This window comes from Crocuta crocuta, unplaced genomic scaffold (assembly GCF_008692635.1).
Source record: "Crocuta crocuta isolate KB4526 unplaced genomic scaffold, BGI_CrCroc_1.0 scaffold219, whole genome shotgun sequence".
Taxonomy (NCBI): Eukaryota; Metazoa; Chordata; class Mammalia; order Carnivora; family Hyaenidae; genus Crocuta; species Crocuta crocuta.
This window is the reverse complement of record NW_027551572.1, coordinates 483,165-501,909: the sequence shown is the minus strand read 5'-3', so window position 1 is coordinate 501,909 and position 18,745 is coordinate 483,165. Positions and strand designations below refer to the sequence as shown.

General features: G+C 38.8%; 1 protein-coding gene across 7 annotated transcripts in view; it reads left to right on the top strand.

The window, feature by feature from the left end:
* GALNT3 (polypeptide N-acetylgalactosaminyltransferase 3) overlaps positions 1 to 18,745 on the top strand; it is a 99,131-nt gene that overhangs the window by 21,885 nt on the left and 58,501 nt on the right. For all 7 annotated transcript variants that reach the window (XM_077751162.1, XM_077751158.1, XM_077751156.1 and 4 more), the window contains one exon: positions 47 to 195. The gene's annotated coding sequence lies outside the window, so the exon portion shown is untranslated. The remainder of the gene's footprint in view (positions 1 to 46; positions 196 to 18,745) is intronic.

The following is an 18,745-nucleotide window of genomic DNA, read 5'->3' as shown; positions in this document are numbered from 1 at the left end:
CCACCATTTTTAGGTCTTTATAATGATTTTGCTTGGTCTATTTCAGTGGTTTTCAAAGTGTGGTCCCTGGGCCAGCAGGAACAGCATCACCTAGGAAGTTGCTGAAATGTAAATTCTCAGACTCCGCTCCAGATTTACCAAATCAAAAGCAATGGAAGTGAAGCCCAGAAATCTGTGTCTTCTCCAGCTCTCCAGGTGATACTAATGCACATGAAAGCTAGAAACCACTGCTCTATTCCATAGTTTACAACTCCTTAGACAACCCATAACCAACACCCTCCTCAAAAGGAAGTGTAAGTGGCTGAATTATTTTTGAGGCAGTGTTAAGGTTTTGAAAGGTATAAATCTGGTGTTCTTTGAAGCTAAATCACTTATAGGATAGATATTCGTCCTCTGCATATTCTTACACATAGCACGTAACTGCTAAGGGTTAAGGTTCAACCAAGGAACGATGATGACAGTTTCAGTAAATATCTTCCAGGAAACTTACACTCGTTCCCCATAGTTCCCTATAATTGAATAAAATTATAATAGAGAAAATTTCCTCTGCAAACCTGATACACTAGTCATCTTAAACTTAAGAGTTTTGAAACATGTCAAATAAACACCACGTAACGTTTTCAGTAAATGTGGTTGAATTTGACCATTACATTCCAAATGGCTGATTTCATGGTTTGCAGTTGTTTGAAGTGTTTGAATTTGGGTGCTTGGTTACCTTCTCCCCTGTGAGATCTCCTTGACTACTCTCTACCTTTACCCATCCTTGTAGCAGTGGCTTCTTTAGGGAAAGACTAATCTCATTCTCAGTGGGGGAAATAAAGCCAAGAGTGAAATGTAAGCAATGTCTATTGACTTAAAATAAATATGTTTCAGACACAAGGTCTCTCTCAAGATGTTCAAAGTCCAAAAATCCCTCTCACAGGGTAATAACTGCACCACAGATTAAACAAATATACTCCTAGCAATTATGTTGCACATCATTTAATGCTGAATTATCTGCTTCTAAAAGCCAAGCCTTAATGTTTGTGGTCATCTCTTTTCAAAGAATTGATTTAGCTTCTGAGAAGCTGCCCTCTCATCTCATTTTCTTTTCCCTTAATTTGAAGTACTCTTTTGAGTTTGCAAAGGAATCTTTCCTGCAATCCTGTTTCTGGCATAAGAATGAATTTAGATGAGAGAACTAATAATATGCAAAAAGAAAAAGAGTGCTATTAATTTAGGTAACAGTGATGCTACGTTTGTTGTAGGTGGTTTATGATTATGCATTATCTTAATGCTTGGAAAACAAGTGATTACTATGCCTTAGAGGTGTACCTCTTCTTACATCTCCCAGCTGTGATTCTATGACCGACCTTGAACTGAAAAGAGAGAAATATTTTTAATGTCTATGGAGAATCAAACAAGGACGTTTGCCAAGTAGATTAGAAATAGAGATTAGGAGGGACGCCTGGGTGGCTCAGTCGGTTAGGTGTCCGACTTCAGCTCAGGTCATGATCTCTCCGTTCATGTGTTCAAGACCCACGTCGGGCTCTGTGCTGACAGCTAGCTCAGAGCCTGGAGCCTGCTTTGGATTCTATGTCTCCCTCTCTCTCTGACCCTCCCCTACTCATGCTGCCTCTCTCTCTCTCTCAGAAATAAATAAACCATTAAAAAAAAAAGGAATAGAGATCAGGAGGCTATTTCTGGACAACAAATTAAAACTTAAAGTCACAAGATCTGATACTAGGTGGGACCTGTGCTCATTCTGGAGCCTAATCTCCTCCTATTATTTCTTTGCTGTTGCATAACTTAGTGGCATAAATCAACAGTACTCTTATTATTATTATGACTTCTCATGGTTTTGGGGTGGACTGGAGTTGATGAAGTGAATGTCTGGTGGTTGCAGGTAGTGATTACAACATCTGGCATTCCTCAAGCTCCTCTCTGTACCATCATATCCTCTCTCCAGCATCATAACCTCAGGGGATTGGGTTTCCAGTCTGGCAACTTGGGGATCCAAAGGCACATAGAGCTTCCAATCAGCTTTCTAGTTCCTCATCCTCAAATGTGAACACACAGAGTGAAGGATCACCAGGTGTTGGAGGAAAGTGTCCAATACAAAAGATGAAAACTTAATTGAACAAAACAGGAGAAAAAGAATAAAAAGGAACTCAGAGGAAATGCATACAATAACATATTATATAGGCTTACTATCTTCCATGGACTCTTCTAAGTGCATGGTATCCATTAATGTCATTTGTACTTCCCAACAATCCTATCCAAAGAGTACCCTTATTATCTATATTTTACTAAGAAAATTGATAAGCAGAGGTCAGGTAACTTGCCTAAGGTCACTGGTCATAATCAATGGCACTATTGGCATTTGAACTGCTGCAGAGTCTAAGCTCCACATGCTACAAGACTTTCCATGGAGGAGTAGGAAAAATATCTATAGAACACATCTCCACAGACAAAAGTAGATATTGCACCCATGAAACAAAACAAAATACCATTTAAAAGGAACATTAAAAAAAAACAGTTCTCAAAATTAAAAAGAATATAATAGTACAAGTAAAAACAGAGGAATTGATTTGAGTACTTCTTTCAGAAACTCAAATAAAAAAAGAGAGAGAGATGGAAAATAGAATTGAAAAGACAAGAAAATCAGAGGCTTCACAGCCAATGAATAAGAGCTCCGCAATCAAGGAAGAGATAAGACAGAGGAGACAGCATTTTCAAGGAAGTGATAGAATAAAAATGTTTAGAGGTGAAGGACACATTTTCAGATCAGAGGGGCGGACAAAGGGTCTAGCACAACGAAGGAAGAAAAACTCACATTAAGGCTCATCATCAGAAAGCCAAACATAAAGAAAACTTTTAAAGTTTTCCAGAGAGAAAAAGCTGTTCTCATTACAAGGATTTCGAATTAGAGTCAGATTCCACTCAACTTCTCAACAACAACACACGCCATGTTCCAGTTGAAGCTCTACCTTCAACATTGTGAGGGAAAATAATTTACAACCTTGAATTCCGTACTGTGCCACACCACAATCAAACCTTAGGACACAATAAAGATATTTTCTGATTTGTAGTGCTTCAACACAATAAATACGTCTGATATCCTCATTTTCAATAGGCCACTGAACCATGTGCTTCTTCAAAGTGAGGAAATAAAGAGTAAGGAACAAAATCCAAACTATAATGGGTAGACTGCAAATAAAAAAGGAAGGGGATATTCAGGATAAGAGCAGAGGAAACTTCTGGGAGTGCATCAGCACAGCAGCCGTGAGCACAAAAAGACAGACAACCCCAGGAAGCCTGTATCCATCAAAAAGGTAGTACTGAGGAGTGCCTGGGTGGCTCAGTCAGTTAAGCATCTGACTTAGGCTCAGGTCATGAGCTCATGGCTCATGAGTTCGAGCCCCACATAAGTCTCTGTGCTGACAGCTCAGAGCCTGGAGCCTGCTTTGGATTCTGTGTCTCGCTCTCTCTCTACCCCTCCCCTGCTCTCTGTCTCTCTCTCAAAAATAAATATTAAAAAGAAAACGGTAGTACTGATAGTTCACTACTGTGTCTGATTTCACTAAGGGTTTAACAACAGTGTTGGAATATGGAGGGCGTGTGAATGATAGGTACATAGGAAGCTAAGGAGATAAAACAGCACAGGGCCATTTTGAAGCCCCATTTTGACAAAACAAAAATTAACAAGAAAAAAATGTAAGTTACAAAATGTGATATGGTCTAGCTGTGAGTGATATGCACAGTTAGTAATATAAATATTAATTACTGACTTAAGCCCAGTATGCTCTAACTATAGTGGGAAGCTGGAAAGAGGAACATGTATTTGTGGTGTATAATAAGAGGGGTGCCTCAGACTACTCAATCTTCATTTTTCATGCAGGGAAATCAATCAATAATGGTATTTCAAATTGGCAAGTCAACAGAGTGAGCAGGTAGTTGAAAACTTGGGGGCATACACATTATGGACAAATCAAGTGCTGCTTTTGAGATGGGGAAATGGAGCAGGGGCAAGCTATTTTTATCAAAAGGCTTACATGCTATTTTCTTCTGATGAAATTAAAGATTAAATAAAATTAAAGCTCTGCTGAAATATTTGCCAATATATCTCCACCTATAATTGTGAATAGAAACCAAGAGCTGTTGTCTTACTTGGTGTCATTGTTCATTTACCTGAAAACATTCTGTTGTAAGAAGCCTGAGTTCTGTTTATAGAAGAGATTTTTCCCCCACTGATGCATTAAAGGCCACTCTTTAATTGCTGTTGTTATCACAACTATTAGCACACTGAACTACTATCAGTCATTAATTTTCAAAGGAGTTCATCAGATAAGTCAGAACCATTTAGGAGTGCCCTAAGGAAACAAATTCAAAGACTAAAGCATTCAATGTGGAGAGAGTGAGGTAAATTAAATAAGATCATTGGGGGCCAGCCTGAAAGTCCTATCTTGAAAAGACAGAGAAGGACTGGAGGAGAGACCCGCAGGGACAAAGTTGGAGAGGTTTGGCACATGAGATACGGTGAGCAGATAGAAAACGGTATTCAGAAGAATATGTTTTTCTATTTCACTGGTTTACAAAACTAATAATGATTTTAGCCATTCAATAAATGTCTGCATTTAAGTGTTTGTAGAAGCGTAAAAGGTGTCTTCATTTACTTTGGAAAAATCTCTAAGAAATAAGTTCCATTTCAAAATATATTTGCTCCTGAAGGACATCTGTTAACTAAATCTAACCCAGTAGGTTCCAGTCCAAACTGAAGTTCTATGAGGGAAAAAGAAGACAATGCTTTTTTTTTTTAGTAGTAAAAGGAGGACTTGTATTTACACAAGTTTTCCTCATTGAAAAGCGGGGAGTATTATATTGGAAAATAGGTTTAGGCAAGATCTCTTGCTATCTTGTACAATCTCCTGAACAAAATGGCAACATTCCAGTTCATTCAAGCTAAAATGTTTGGGTTTCTGGGGCGCCTGGGTGGCTTAGTCGGTTAAGCGTCCGACTTTCGCTTAGCTCATGATCTCGCGGTTCGTGGGTTCGAGCCCCGCGTCGGGCTCTGTGCTGACTGCCAGCTCAGAGCCTGGAGCCTGTTTCAGTCTGTGACTCCCTCTCTCTCTGACCCTCCCCTGCTCACACTGTCTCTCTCTCTCTCCTAGAAATAAATAAAACATTAAAAAAAAAAATTAAAAAAATAAAAAAATAAAATGTTTGGGTTTCTCTCCTTTGGGTAACTCGTTGACTCACAGGAGTGTTCTCTCAGCCACTGCTTTGAATTGGTGCCTGATTTCATGTAAAACCTAACCTTTTTCATTATTATTTTTTTAAAAATCTCCAGCCTATACTCATTTTTTCTACATTCTTACAGATGACTTTTACTTTAAGAAATACACCTAGTGTCTTCTCCATCTCTTGGCCGCCATCTCAGCACCTCCTTCCATGCAAAGGCTCTTTCCAAATAACTTTCCAGGAAAGTATAAATAACCCTTTAATGATATTGAGACCATGCCATCTGTTTTAACATTTTTGGAGGGCAAGTTGAAAATATATTTCAAACATTTTAAATATCCATAGTCAGGAACCTCTATAAATAAAAGCTAAAGAGATAATAAGGCAAACACACAAGGATGTTTGCCTTGTTTAACATTTGAATTGAAATTACTTAAATGTGAATTACCAGTGGATTGGTGAGATGCTATAGTAGAATTCCTGTCCATTGTAAATAGTGAGCAGGAGATATCTCTATATATACCCAACTAATTGTCTGTGAATCTCAATGCATTTTGAAGGGCTCAAGGGTGTATTGGTAAGAGGATGGTACAGCCCCATTTTTGTCTTAAAAAATGTGCATTCTCCTAATGTCTGGAAGGAGGTACACAAAAATATTCATAACAGTTTTCTTTGGGTGCTTAGGAATATAGCTGGGTTTCTTTTTCTTTGCTTTCTTTTTTTTACATTTTAATGACTTGTGTGAGTGTTGTGTGTGTGTGTGTTTTACCACAAATAGGTATTATTTTTTAATCATTGAAAGCATAAATGATTTTTATCAAAAAATACATACTATAAAAATTACTCTTTGATTCAAGTTCTTTTACAAATTATTCCTTCTTGTAATAGAGTTTATTCCATTCTCAGTATATCCAAATTAACCTATGAGGAAAGTAGCTACATAACTTTTGAATCATAAAACAATAGTCCTATAGGCAATTCCAAGAACTTGTCCCAGTCTTTTTAAAAAAAATTTTTTAATGTTTTTATTTATTTTTGAGAGTGGGAGAGACAGAGCATAAATGGGGTAGGGACAGAGGGAGGGGGAGACAACCTGAAACAGGCTCCAGGCTCTGAGCTGTCAGCACAGAGCCCAACACAGAGCTCAAACTCCCGAACTGTGAGATCATGATCTGAACTGAGTTTGGATCCTTAACTGACTGAGCCATCCAAGTGTCCCTGAGATCATGCCTGAGTCAAAATCAAGAGTCAGATGCTTAACCAACTGAGCCACCCAGGGGCCCCAAAACAGGGAGATTTTTAAAGGAGGTAAAGACTTTGACCTAGCAATCCTACTTCTAGAACTTTATCCTTATTATATATATATATATATTTACACATTCATGGGAAAACATATATCTGAATGTTTATTATTTATTGAAGCATTATTTGTAGGAAAAAGAATCTGGTAACAACCCATCTATCCTTCAGCAGAGTACTGATTCAATAAGTTATAGTAATCTATATAAATTAAATATTATGTAGTCATTAGAAAGAATAATGTAGATTTATTTGGACTTATTTGGAATGATCTCTAGGACATATTTTTAAAGTTAAAAAAATCCATGACAGATAAAGAAATAAAAATAAAAGTACAGAATAGGTTTAAGGAAGAAAATTCCCATTTGTAAGACATATAAATATTTATCCCCGTGTTTTATATTTCTCATTTATTACAAATGAATGTTATGTATGCACAGAAAATTTTTGAAAAAATAAGCAAACAAAGAACAAAATAGTGATTATTTCTGGATGGGAATCTGGACTAGGCGACAGGCCTACTTTTCATTGTATATCTTGTATTCTGCATTTTCCACGCTAATGTATTTTTTTTATTAAAAATTAATTGAAGAAAGGAAAGTAATGGAGGGAAGCCATTTTTGTCAATTATGTAGTGGCCTGTTGGAGACCCAGTAACATATACAATCTTGATGTCAATTCCCATGTTAACAACCCAGTATTTCCAAGTCCTGGTTTTATTACAAGGGCATTTTCAAAGAGCTCCAATAGGCATAGGGTTGTTTTAAAGATTTCCAAATAAAAATAAACACAAATTTAATTTTAAAGAGAAACACCATGGAAAAGAAAGAGGTGTTTTCAAAAAGGGAGCAGTGTTCTAGTGAACAATCCATTTGCATTCCTATGTATCGTCAATCTGACTACAAACAAATAGTGTTCTTGTGGATGCCACGGTAAAATTGCATTAATTTCCCTATATTTAAAGGTCAAAAACACCAGAGAGCCTATCACTCTTAACTTTACCTCATCTAAGTAATATTTCTCTTTGCTCTGGAACATGATTAGCTCTTGGGGAAAGAAGCCAACTTTTCAGTTTCTGCTTTTCATGGTTTCTGTCTTCCCCTCGGCCTCAGTGCAGGTCAGTCACACAGATAAGCATTATGCCCAGAATAAAACTGGCTTTGTTTATCTGGACTAACAAATGAATGGAACCAGTTATTTTCATTGGCTTGGTCTGGAAGGAAACCAAACTAATTTTCACAGACCTTAAATTGGACCTAAACCAAGCTCCTTGTCCTTATTAGTAATAAGAGCAATAACGATGAACCCAAGTATAGAAGTAAAAACTTTTACAAAGGTAATACATATTTATTAAAGGAAAGGAAAATTGGCTAAAACTAGGAACTATCACTGGGAACTCTGAAAGCTCGGAGTTCTGCTTCATTTTGATTTCAATGGCTTTGAGGTTTGCGGGTCAGTGGAACCTTTCTTTGTGTTCTAGAGGCTCCAGTTTCCCTGTGGCCAATTATCTTAATCAAGTTATTCTGCCTTACGCTGATGAGTACAAAATATTTGTGTGGTATCATCACAACTTTTGCATAAGCCTCTATTTTACCCTGGAAACTTTTAAAACTCACAATTGTATTTCCAAGGTTCCTGAGAAGTAAGTTTCTTTTCCAATTCATTAATGAAACAGTGAGATTTTAACTTCCATTATGCACATATAATAGTGTTTTTATCACTGATCTTCACCAAGTTCATGAAAGCAGTTACTTCCTCTGTTTAAAGGGTATTGCTGTCCTATTTAAGACTTATGGTTGGCCTTTTCATTACACTTACAACATTGCCCCTAAATATATTTGGGGCGGAGGAGGGGAATAGATAAGATTATTGTTAAAAAGAAAACCACAGGCCAAATGGCCAAATGATTTAGGTCAGGTCTCCAAACCAGGGCTTAATACCTAATCTGATTGTGGTCTCACCTCCCTCCAACCTCCTCACCCAAATGTATTTTAACCTGATTTTCTGATCAATGCAAATGAGTCTGCCGAGAGAACCCTCTCCATCCCCCAAAGGAAGATGAGGTAAATCAGTTGAGAAGGCCCACCCTCTGCTCTTACCCTAAGGGAAGGTGACCTTGTCTGAAACAATCCTTTTCTTTTGCTAATACCTTTCTTGCCCTACCCTCCTTCCTTTAAAACCTTCCATTTTGTGCAACTCCTTGGAGCACTCTTCAAACTGCTACCTGGGATGCTGCCTGATTCATGAACCATTTAATAAAGCCAGTTAGATCTTCAAGTTTACTGCCGAATTTTGTTTTTTTTTAAATAATACTTAACTTAGTTATTATCTTGCTCAAAGGTTGGGACAATTTTGGGGTTTTTGGGTGGTTCAATCTGTTAAGCAGTTAAACATCTGTGCTGACAGCTGAGAGCCTGGACCCTGCTTTGGAGTCTTGTCTCCCTCTCTCTCTCCCCATCCCCCTCTCATGCTCTGTCTCTTTCTCAGAAAGAAATAAACATTAGGGGAAAAAAAGCGCCTGGGTGGCTCAATCGGTTAAGCTTCTGACTTGGGCTTAGATCATGATCTCACCATTCGTGGGTTCGAGCCCCGCATCGGGCTCTGTGTTGACAGCCAGCTCAGAGCCTGGAGCCTGTTTCAGATTCTGTATCTCCCTCTTGCTCTGACCCTCCCCTGCTCACACTGTCTCTCTCTCTCAGAAATAAACTTTAAAAAAATTTAAAACATCTCTCTCCCTCTTCCCCTCCCCCACTCATGCTCACATGCTCTCTCTAAAAAAAAGAAAATAATAAGAAACAACTCTTCTTGTTTAGATTTGAAAAAGTTTTGTTTTTTCACTTGAATACATTTCACAACAATTTCTGTATAAAACAGAAACAGGGATAGGCATTGATTTAATGTCAATAAAACACTCATTTTTGAATGTTCAGTACCTCAAAAAATCAGCCATGTAGATGCTATTAAAGCAGAGAGAGAGAAGGGATCTCCATGAGTTTACACTCCCTTAAAACACACCCAGCTTTCAGTTCCTGACAGAATTTGCCACCAAGTTGTGAAGAGGATACCGTCTACAGCATTTGAGATCTCAGAGCAATTCAAGTCAATTCTGCAGCTTACCGCAGGGTGGACTGCAGTGCCTGCCTACTCTGTACCAAGCCCACTGGACTGTAAAAGGAACTCACTCTCTTCTGTCCAAGCCCTCCAGGGACATGGCAGTCAGAGAAGATAACCGCACAAACTATGTGTTTCAGGAAAGAATGAAAGACCCCTGTTTGGGGTCTCACTGTAACTTTGAAAACCTTTATTTCTTGGGGTCTCACTGTAACTTTGAAAACCTTTATTTCGCAAAGCTGTGTCATAAGGAAAGGCACATGTCTCTACCGCATTACAGCTCTCAATAAATATATTTTGAAGGAAGAAAGAATGGAGGAAGGCTAAGAGGAAGGCAAGGGAGAAAAGCATATGAAAAGCAGGAAACAATATTCAAAGTATGCATCATGCAAAAGACTTCCTACATGGCTTCTTTATCTGTGTGTCTCCATCAGTCACGTGATGGGCCCAAGTTTACATCTCATGACCCATCTGCCTTGAATGACGCCTTTCTCTGCAACACTCCCAGCCCATTCATGCTTCTCTGCCTTGGAACACACTAGGTTTTGCCAGGAATGTCTTCCTTACATTAGTCCACCTAGCACTGGTGATTCAAGGATCATTATTTCTCCTTCCACCCAGGAAGATACACGAGCTCCTTCCCCTAGTTTACATCTCAGTTATAGTTTTTCTTTTCCTAACATCTTGCTCTTCTGTACAATCAATAGGACATACCTGCTCTTTTTTGCAACATTTATCGCACACTGCCTTTATTATGGTTATTGGGAATATTACTTACAACTAGGATGTTATTTCTTTCATTGTCTTCTCTAAAAATATGTATTTAGATAGCTCACAATGTTTAGCACTATATTTGATTTAAAAAAAAAAAACAACTAAAGTGAGCATCTGCTATCCAGGCTGTATATTAATTTAACGGCTTGTATTACATCAGACACTTAGTAATAATAGCAAATGATTATAAGCTTACTATAGGTTGGCACTCTTTTAACTACATTATTATTAATTCTCACAACAAGGGATGTAGGTGTGCTTTTATTATCAATTCCATTTTCAGATGTGGAAACTGAGGCACTGATAGGCTCAATAATTTGCCCCAGTTTAATAGCTAAGTATTGGCACCAGACGCTGAACTCGGGGCTTAAGCCAATGCTTACATTAACACTTAGGGTTGGGGCACCATAATTCCTTTTTCAGCAACAAGGCTCAGAGAGTCAAAATAGCTTGTTCAAGATCATACACCTTGTTGGCAAAGGGAGGTTTAAAATTATGATTAGCTCCATAATCTGTGTTTTTTCTGCCTATACTTCAACTCAGATAAAAGTCCTGTCTCTTCCTAAGGCATGACTCAAGTCTCAGTTTGTCTTTTTCAGCAGTAGTTTTTGTCTACCCAGCATCCATTTCCCCCTTTCCTACTAAACAGCCTGTTATTTTTTCAGTGATCTACCCCCTCTCACTCTCAGTCCATTGAGGCAACACATGCATTGCAGTGCCATTATGTTTATGTGTTCTCCCCAGGAAGGTTTGAAGTTCCTTGACAGCAGGTATAGTTTTTCCTCCTTCTCTTCCTTTTCCCTCGTCTCTTCCACTTCTTTTTCTTGTAGGTGTATCTCTCATCCATGATACATAGTTGAAGTTGAAAGTATTTATTGAATGACTGTTTTTGCACAAGGTACTTGCTCACTCAATATTTGTGGGATTGAACTATTTGTTGAATAAGATAGCAACTAAAATGGACCTCAGCCAATTTTTTAAATCTCAGTAGGCAGAGAGAGGTCAAGTATATGCCCAGGTATATTTTACTTCCTCATAGCATTCAAAGACAGAGTATTTGAGCCATTGAAGGTTTCTGAGGCAGTTTTCATAGGAGAAGCATAACCCAACCTGTTAGATATAAAGGAGCAACAATTCCACATCTTAGAGGATAAACTGATTAGCATTTTCCAGAAAAAGTAAAGGGATTATGATACCCATCTCAATAGCAAAAGGCAAGCAATCCCTACACAATATTAGTCTAAATTTGATTAAGACATTTAGAGTTTTATCAGTAAAAACAATTATAATGTCTACCCAATTCCACCTTTCCAAAAATATAGTTCAAAAAAAAAAAAGAAAAGAAAAAGAGGACCCAAGCCCACAAACTCTAAACCCAAACTAAACATAACAGAGTCCTCTAAAATTCCATTTTCTTTCCACCAATGATCACTTTTAGGTTTTTCAAAAAGGATCAAATATCACATTCCTTTCAAAGAAACTTTTGGAGGAGTCTGCTTTGCTGTGTCCCAAACATATCTTTGGTTTCTCTTTGGGACAGTGGTGAGCCATGTCTAAGAAGAAAGGCAAAAGTGATGGCAAGTGCTGACCCAGCCATAGACAGAGAATTCTGCTTACATCTCCTCTGGTTCTACACAGTGACCCTAACTTGAGACTCCTTGGTCTCTTTCTTATCAGTAATTTGACATTCATTTGCCTTGTGAAAAACCTATTGGTTTCCCATTACCCACAGAGCCGTTGCCCCGAGTATTTTTTGAAGAAAATAGCCCTAATAGATGCAATACAAAAGACTGCATTGAGGTCACCCATGTATGGGGCACTCTATCTCATCCTATAGGGATATCATGTTATCACACTGCCTATAATCATATAAAGACCCTAATGGTCTTTTATATTCTCATAACATATCATATCATCTCATCATGTTATACGGTCTTTTATATTATCATATAAAGACCCTAATGGGAAAAGAAAATGAACATAGTGATAATATTATTCCAAACAGCTGGCCTTTGCATACCACAATTACTATGGAACAAAGGAAAAGTGAAGGAGGTTTGTATAAATGAGAGGTTAGACAAGATGCAAGTAATTGGTACCACACTCTAGTCCCTGCTTTTGACAAAAGACCATACGATTTCAGTCAGTTATTCTCCAGACTGTTGAATCTATTTAGAAGTGCTACATTTTTTAATGTACAGAGAAATAAAACTGTGGGAATTCAGGGAGGGGGATGACATGAAAGAGGAAGTGTTTGCTAAGCAAATTATTAGCATAAATCACCATTACCTCTTGGTGCAGCCATGCATACTTCTCCTTTTGCTAGTTTGGTTCTAGATTTCCTATGCTTTGTCTTTATTTACAGAAAGATAGCACTGAGAAGAGCTGGGCCTGAAGATGAAGTAGCCTATAGGATAGTTTTAATAATGACTAATATTTCCCAAGTGCTCACATGATGCAAGTCACTGAGACCTGGATTGTCTCATTAAATCCGCTGCCTCAGGATGTAGGTACTGCTGTTAACCTAAATTTATAAATGAGGAAATAGAATGTTACAATGGCTAAAAAAAACAAAACAAAAAATACTTGCCTATGGTCACACAGCTGTGTGTGTGTATGTGTGTGTGTGGGTGTGTGTTTTAAGTTTATTTGAGAGAGTTCATGTGTGTGCAAACAGGGGAGGGGCAGAGAGAGGGAGAGAGAATCCCAAGCAGGCTCCATACTGTCAGCAGAGAGTCCAACTCCGGGCTCAAACTCGTGGTCATGACTTGAGCTGAGATCTAGAGCCAGATGCTTAACTGACTGAGCCACCCATGCACTCCCCCATACAGCTGTGTTTTAATCACTATTTCTAAATGACAAATGATCAACATAAGTGTAATAACCTGAGATGAAGCAACATATTAGTGAAAAGGATCTGGTCTAGGAATAAAACCCCTTAGACTAAAGTCCCACCATCTTTTAAACTTTCTAAGCCTCAGTGCCTTAACTGCTTAGGTTATGGAGTTATTGTGAAAATCCACTACGGCAGTGTTTATTTTAAGGACTCTATAAACCCACACAAACCATAGAAACACAATGCATTACTATATTACACATAAAAGTGAAGGTTGTGAGTTAGGAAGTCCTCTGCAGAGTACTGAAATTGCAGGAGACCAGGCTGCCTATTAGGAGAACCATGGCTCCGTGATGAAGTATTCTGATATTCAGGAAGCTGGAGTACACAGAGGAAGACATGCACAACATGCCTTCTGGGAGAGGAAAAGAGAAAGTGCCAAATGGAAGGTGAGTAGAGGATGACCAGTTTAGGGATGTTAGACCAAACAGAAATAGAATTCTGCTCTGCAGAAAGAAAGAATTAGTCAGAGAAAGGCAAATACCACATGTGTTCACTCATATGTGGGATTTAAGAAACAAAACCATCATAGGGGAAAAAAAAGAGAGAGGCAAACCAAGAAACAGATTCTTAACTCTAGGGAATATGCTGATGGTTATCAGAGGGGAGGAGGGTGGGGGGGCTGGGTAAAACAGGTGATGGGGATTAAGGCGTGCCCTTGGGATGAGCACTGGGTAGTGTATGTGTTATACTAGATTGTACACCTGAAACTAATGTTATACTTTATGTTAACTAACTGGAATTTAAATAAAAAGTAAAAAAAAAAAAAAGTAAGCCCTTTAAAAATGCTATGGCCCCAAGGGAAAGCAAGCAAAACCAATGAGAGTAGGTTGTAAATGAAAAAGATGGGAAAAAGTGAATAACTGTAGAAGCTGTTTGATAGGTATGTGAGGGTTCATTGTACTTGTCTCTTTGCTCATGTGTACATTTGAGAAAGTTTTGTGATAAAAGTGAAAACAAAAACAGAAAACAGAACAAAAAAGAGGAAGAAGGCAAGGGAGGAAGGAAGGAAGGAAAGATGGAAGGAAGAAAGGAAGGGAGGGAGGGAGAGAGGAAGGAAAGAAAAAAAGAAAAGCACTTTGGCTAAAGCCCAAGTCAAAGTTATACACAAACTAGCATGAGGGAAATAAGGACATGGATTCTTCTCTGGCCACTGGCTTGTTTACTTTTGCTATCGTGGCTGCTGGAACAAAAGCTAACCTATTCTGAAAAAGAGAAAACTACACCCTTGCTTTTCTGCATATTTGTTTTGCGGACTCATGAGATATGTAGTTATTTCTGTAGCTTGTTGTTTTCCTTTTTTTTTTCCTTGTGAGGGAATTCACGAAGTTGAATTTGACATTTTCGCCAAATCTTTTACACACGATTTCGCCAAATTGAGTGATTCTAGAATTTAGTAAGCGTCAGAATCCCTGGGGTAGGTTTGCCACATTTCACAATTAAGAATGCAGGACACAGGGTGCTTGGGCAGCTCATTAAGCATCCAACTCTTGATTTCAGCCTATGGTTCATGGGCTTGAGCACCAAGTCAGGTTCTGAGCTGACAGTGAGGAACCTGCTTGGGATCCTCTCTTTCTCTCTCTCTCTCCTTTTTTGCTCCTCCCTCTTTCAAGCACTCACTCACTCTTAAAAAATAAAAAAATTTTAAAAACGCAGGATGCAATGGGCCAACTATACTTCAGTAAAAAAAATAAATACATAACACACAGTTAAATTTAAATTTCAAAATAAATAAATTCTTTCTTAGTATAAGTATGTCCCAAATATTGCATGGCTCATACTTATACTAAAGGTACATTTTATGTAAAGTTCAAATTTAACTGGAAGTCCTGTATTTTATCTGGCAACCCTACCTGGAGAGCCTGTTACAGTGCAGACTTTCCAGTTCCATATTTGGTCAGTAAGTCTGCAATAGGGCCATGTGGGCCACCAGGTATTTTTAGTGCCACTGGTTCTCAGACAACACTTTGAGAGATACTGGTTGAAATTGGATAATGCCATTTGGTGTTAAAGAACAAACATGCAGCTAAGTAAATTTGAAGACCTAATCAGCTTTATTAAACAGTTTATGAATCAGGCAGCATCCCATCTAACAAATAGAAGGGGCTCTGAGGAACTGTACAAAATGGAAGGAACAAGGGTGAGGCAAGGAAGTTAATGCAAAAGAAAAGAAAGAAGTGTGCCAGGGAAGGATGGGTGGTCTTAGTAGGTGGGTTACCTTATCTTCCTTTGGGAAGTGGAGAGGCTGATGTGACAGATTACCTCATTGGTTCTAACCAGAAAACTTGAGATTGGTTGTCTTAAAATTCCACTCCTGGAGAGGCTGAAACTGCAATTAAGTCTTGGTCTACTGTCCAGGGGGTGAGTCTCTATCTTGGCCTATAGTCTTCTTTTTATTCGGAATGAAAGAGTTCATATGGCTAGAAAGACATCCTGAGGGAGAAGGTGTGCATAGCTATGGAGAGCCTATGAGATGCTAGAGGACCCGTTAAATGACAGCAGAGATAGGTTTGAGTGTTAGGACCCCAATATGGTAACAAGAAAATACATTCATTGAGCTCCACTGCTATGTCATCTGGTGCCCTCCAAAACCACACAAAGTAGATAACTATTATTATCCTAATCTCATTAGATGAGGAAATAAAAACTCAAGGTTAAGTAACTTGCCCAAGGTCACATAGGTAGTAGTTAGTGGAGTCAGGTTATAACTAAGACCAATTGTTTCCAAAGTCCACACTGTGACCCAATCCTATAAAACACCTGGAGGTTTGGGCAATTTTGCCAATACAACTGCTTTTTTTCCGTTCATGGCCCTTTTCAAATTGCTAAATTAACTATAGTCAGGGATATGACTTCTGCTTTCAGAGGTGCTCAGAGATGGGATGCCTGGGTGGCTCAGTTGGTTGAGTATCCAACTTCGGCTCAGGTCACGATCTCACTGTTTGTGGGTTCTAGCCCCATGTTGGGTTCTGTGTCGACGGCTCTGAGCCTGGAGCCTGCTTCGGATTCTGTGTCTCTCCCTCTCTGTAACCCTCCCCCACTCATGCTGTCTCTCCCTCTCTCTCAGAAATAAATAATTTTTTTAAGTAAAAAAAAAAAACTTTTCAAAGAAGTCCACATTCTGAGGTGTAATAGCCAAGGGACCTGGAAGTTTGTGAAAAGCTTAAAGTATGCCTGGGTAGCTCAGTCGGTCAAGCATCCCCAATCTTGATTTTGGCTCAGGTCATGATCTTGGGTTCATGAGTTTGAGTCCCCTGTGAGGCTCCACACTGATAGTGCAGAGCCTGCTTGGGATTCTCTGTCTCCCTCTCTTTCTGCCCCTCCCCCAGTCATGCTTTCACACACTCTCCTTTCTCTCAAAAATGAATGGATAAACATTAAAAAAAAGGCTTTAGAGAATAAACTAACATTTTCTCCCTCAGGGATCTAAGATGACTGAACAGGCTCTAAAAGAGGATGTTAGGTGAGAGCACTAAATATAGGGACCAGGCTGATGAAAGAATTGGAGCAGATTAGACTAGAAAGGAGATAGCTCTAAGAACTGCAGATTTCTAACACTTGTAGAGCTGGTAGACAGGAAAGGTGATGAGCAAGGACCACAGGTAGGATGACAGTTGGAAAAGGACTTTGACTCAATAAATACATGGTAGATTGTATTATTATTCAAAATATTTTTTTCTCTGGGATGTTTCTCTGCTTTCCTCGTCCCGCCCAGGGTTAGGATTTTGTGTGACTTTTAATGAAATGTAGATACTTAAAGTAGAGCATGGGATTTGCCATGAACTCTTTTCCTCTTTTCCTCCTTCCCCAGAGTGAAGTCAACGTGGGGCAGGGCCAAGCTGACCAGTGGTAGGCATGTAACGTAAGCAAGAAATGAGCCTCTGTTGTTAAAAAGTCATTGACATTTCATGGCCTTTGTTATTGTGGAATATCTCAGTTATTCTAATTGGCAAACAAGCCAAAAAAACAAAAAAAAAAACAAAAAAAACCCAAAAAAATAAAAAAACCTCTAACAAAGTTGTCCAAAGACGGAGAGGACTACCTGAGTGGTGAACTCCCTGAATGGGTAATGGGAAGCATTCAAATATTGCTAAAAGCCCCTTTGGAGGATGTTAAAGAGAGGCAGGTAGATTGAAATATTGGCTGAGTGGTTAGGACCTTAAGATCCTTTCCATACATGAGATTCTGTGCTACGTTAATAGTGAAGCAAAAGGAGCTGCAAATTGGTCAAGGCTTTTTGCAAATCATCCTTTACACTCACTTGAAAAGGAGGAACACGGTGACATTAGGACAGATTAATCTGAGCTTGTGGTTACTGAAATTTAGAGTATTAACTTATGCTTGTTTGAGAACAGGCTTCTGGAATGTAACTAAAAGGAGAGTTAAATATTTATGTGGTTTGAGATTAACCATAAAAGACCTTCAAGGGAGAACTGGAACACAAGAATAGCTAGGGAAAGTGTAATTCAGTCACTACCACAAGCCTCTCCCAGAATCCTGCTGTCAGAGGTACAATGCCAAGCCACATGTATGGCCCGAGATCAGAGAGAGCAGGGACATGGAGTGGGATACTGCCATTCTGCTGACCCATAGCCTGGAGAAATACCTTGTCGGTATTCATTCCCTTCTCTCCCCTTTCCTGTTTGCTCCCTTCAGAATCCCAAGGGTTTCTCTTGGCTCTTCATCCACCTTTTCATTTACCTCTCACTCTTTGCATTTTCTCTCTTTAAAATCTCATCTCTCATCATTTTATCATCTCCATAATCTGATCTTCTTTTTATCACCCACTTACCTAAGTTACCTGTGAGAAAGCTAGGAATGAGAAAGGGTAAGGGGTGCCAGGTGGCCCACTTGGTTAAGTTAAGGATGGGGCTCTTGATCTCAGCTCAGGTTATGATCTCTGCTTGTGAGATCAAACACTGTGTTGGGCTCTGCTCTGAGAGTGTGGAGTCTGCTTGGGATTCTCTCTCACCCTCTTCCCTCTCTCTGCCTCTTCCCTGCTTTTGAATGCTCTCTCTTTTTCTCAAAATAAATAAAAAATTATAATTTTAGAAGGAAAAAGGGTAAAACAAAGCGATATAATGAGGGAAGTCTCTAGTCACAAAGTTGAGGTAAGCAGCCTGTGGTGGTATGTGCTTTATGTGGAAACAGCTTTGGGGAAAAAAGAGAGTGATTCCAAACTTCAGATCCATTGTTGAGACTTGGGTCCTTGGACTTGGGTGATCTGGAAAAAGTGTTTAAACTCTCAGTGTTCTCAGTTTCCCAATCCTTTCTTTAAAGTTTGCTTTAAAAGTTTTTTCTTATTTAATTAAGTAATCTCTACACTCAATGTGGGACTCAAACTCACAACCCTAAGACTAAGAGTTACATGCTCTACAGACTGAGCCATCTTACTCCTTAAAATGGGGTCAATGACTACCTAGCAGCATTGTTGGGAAATTCTGA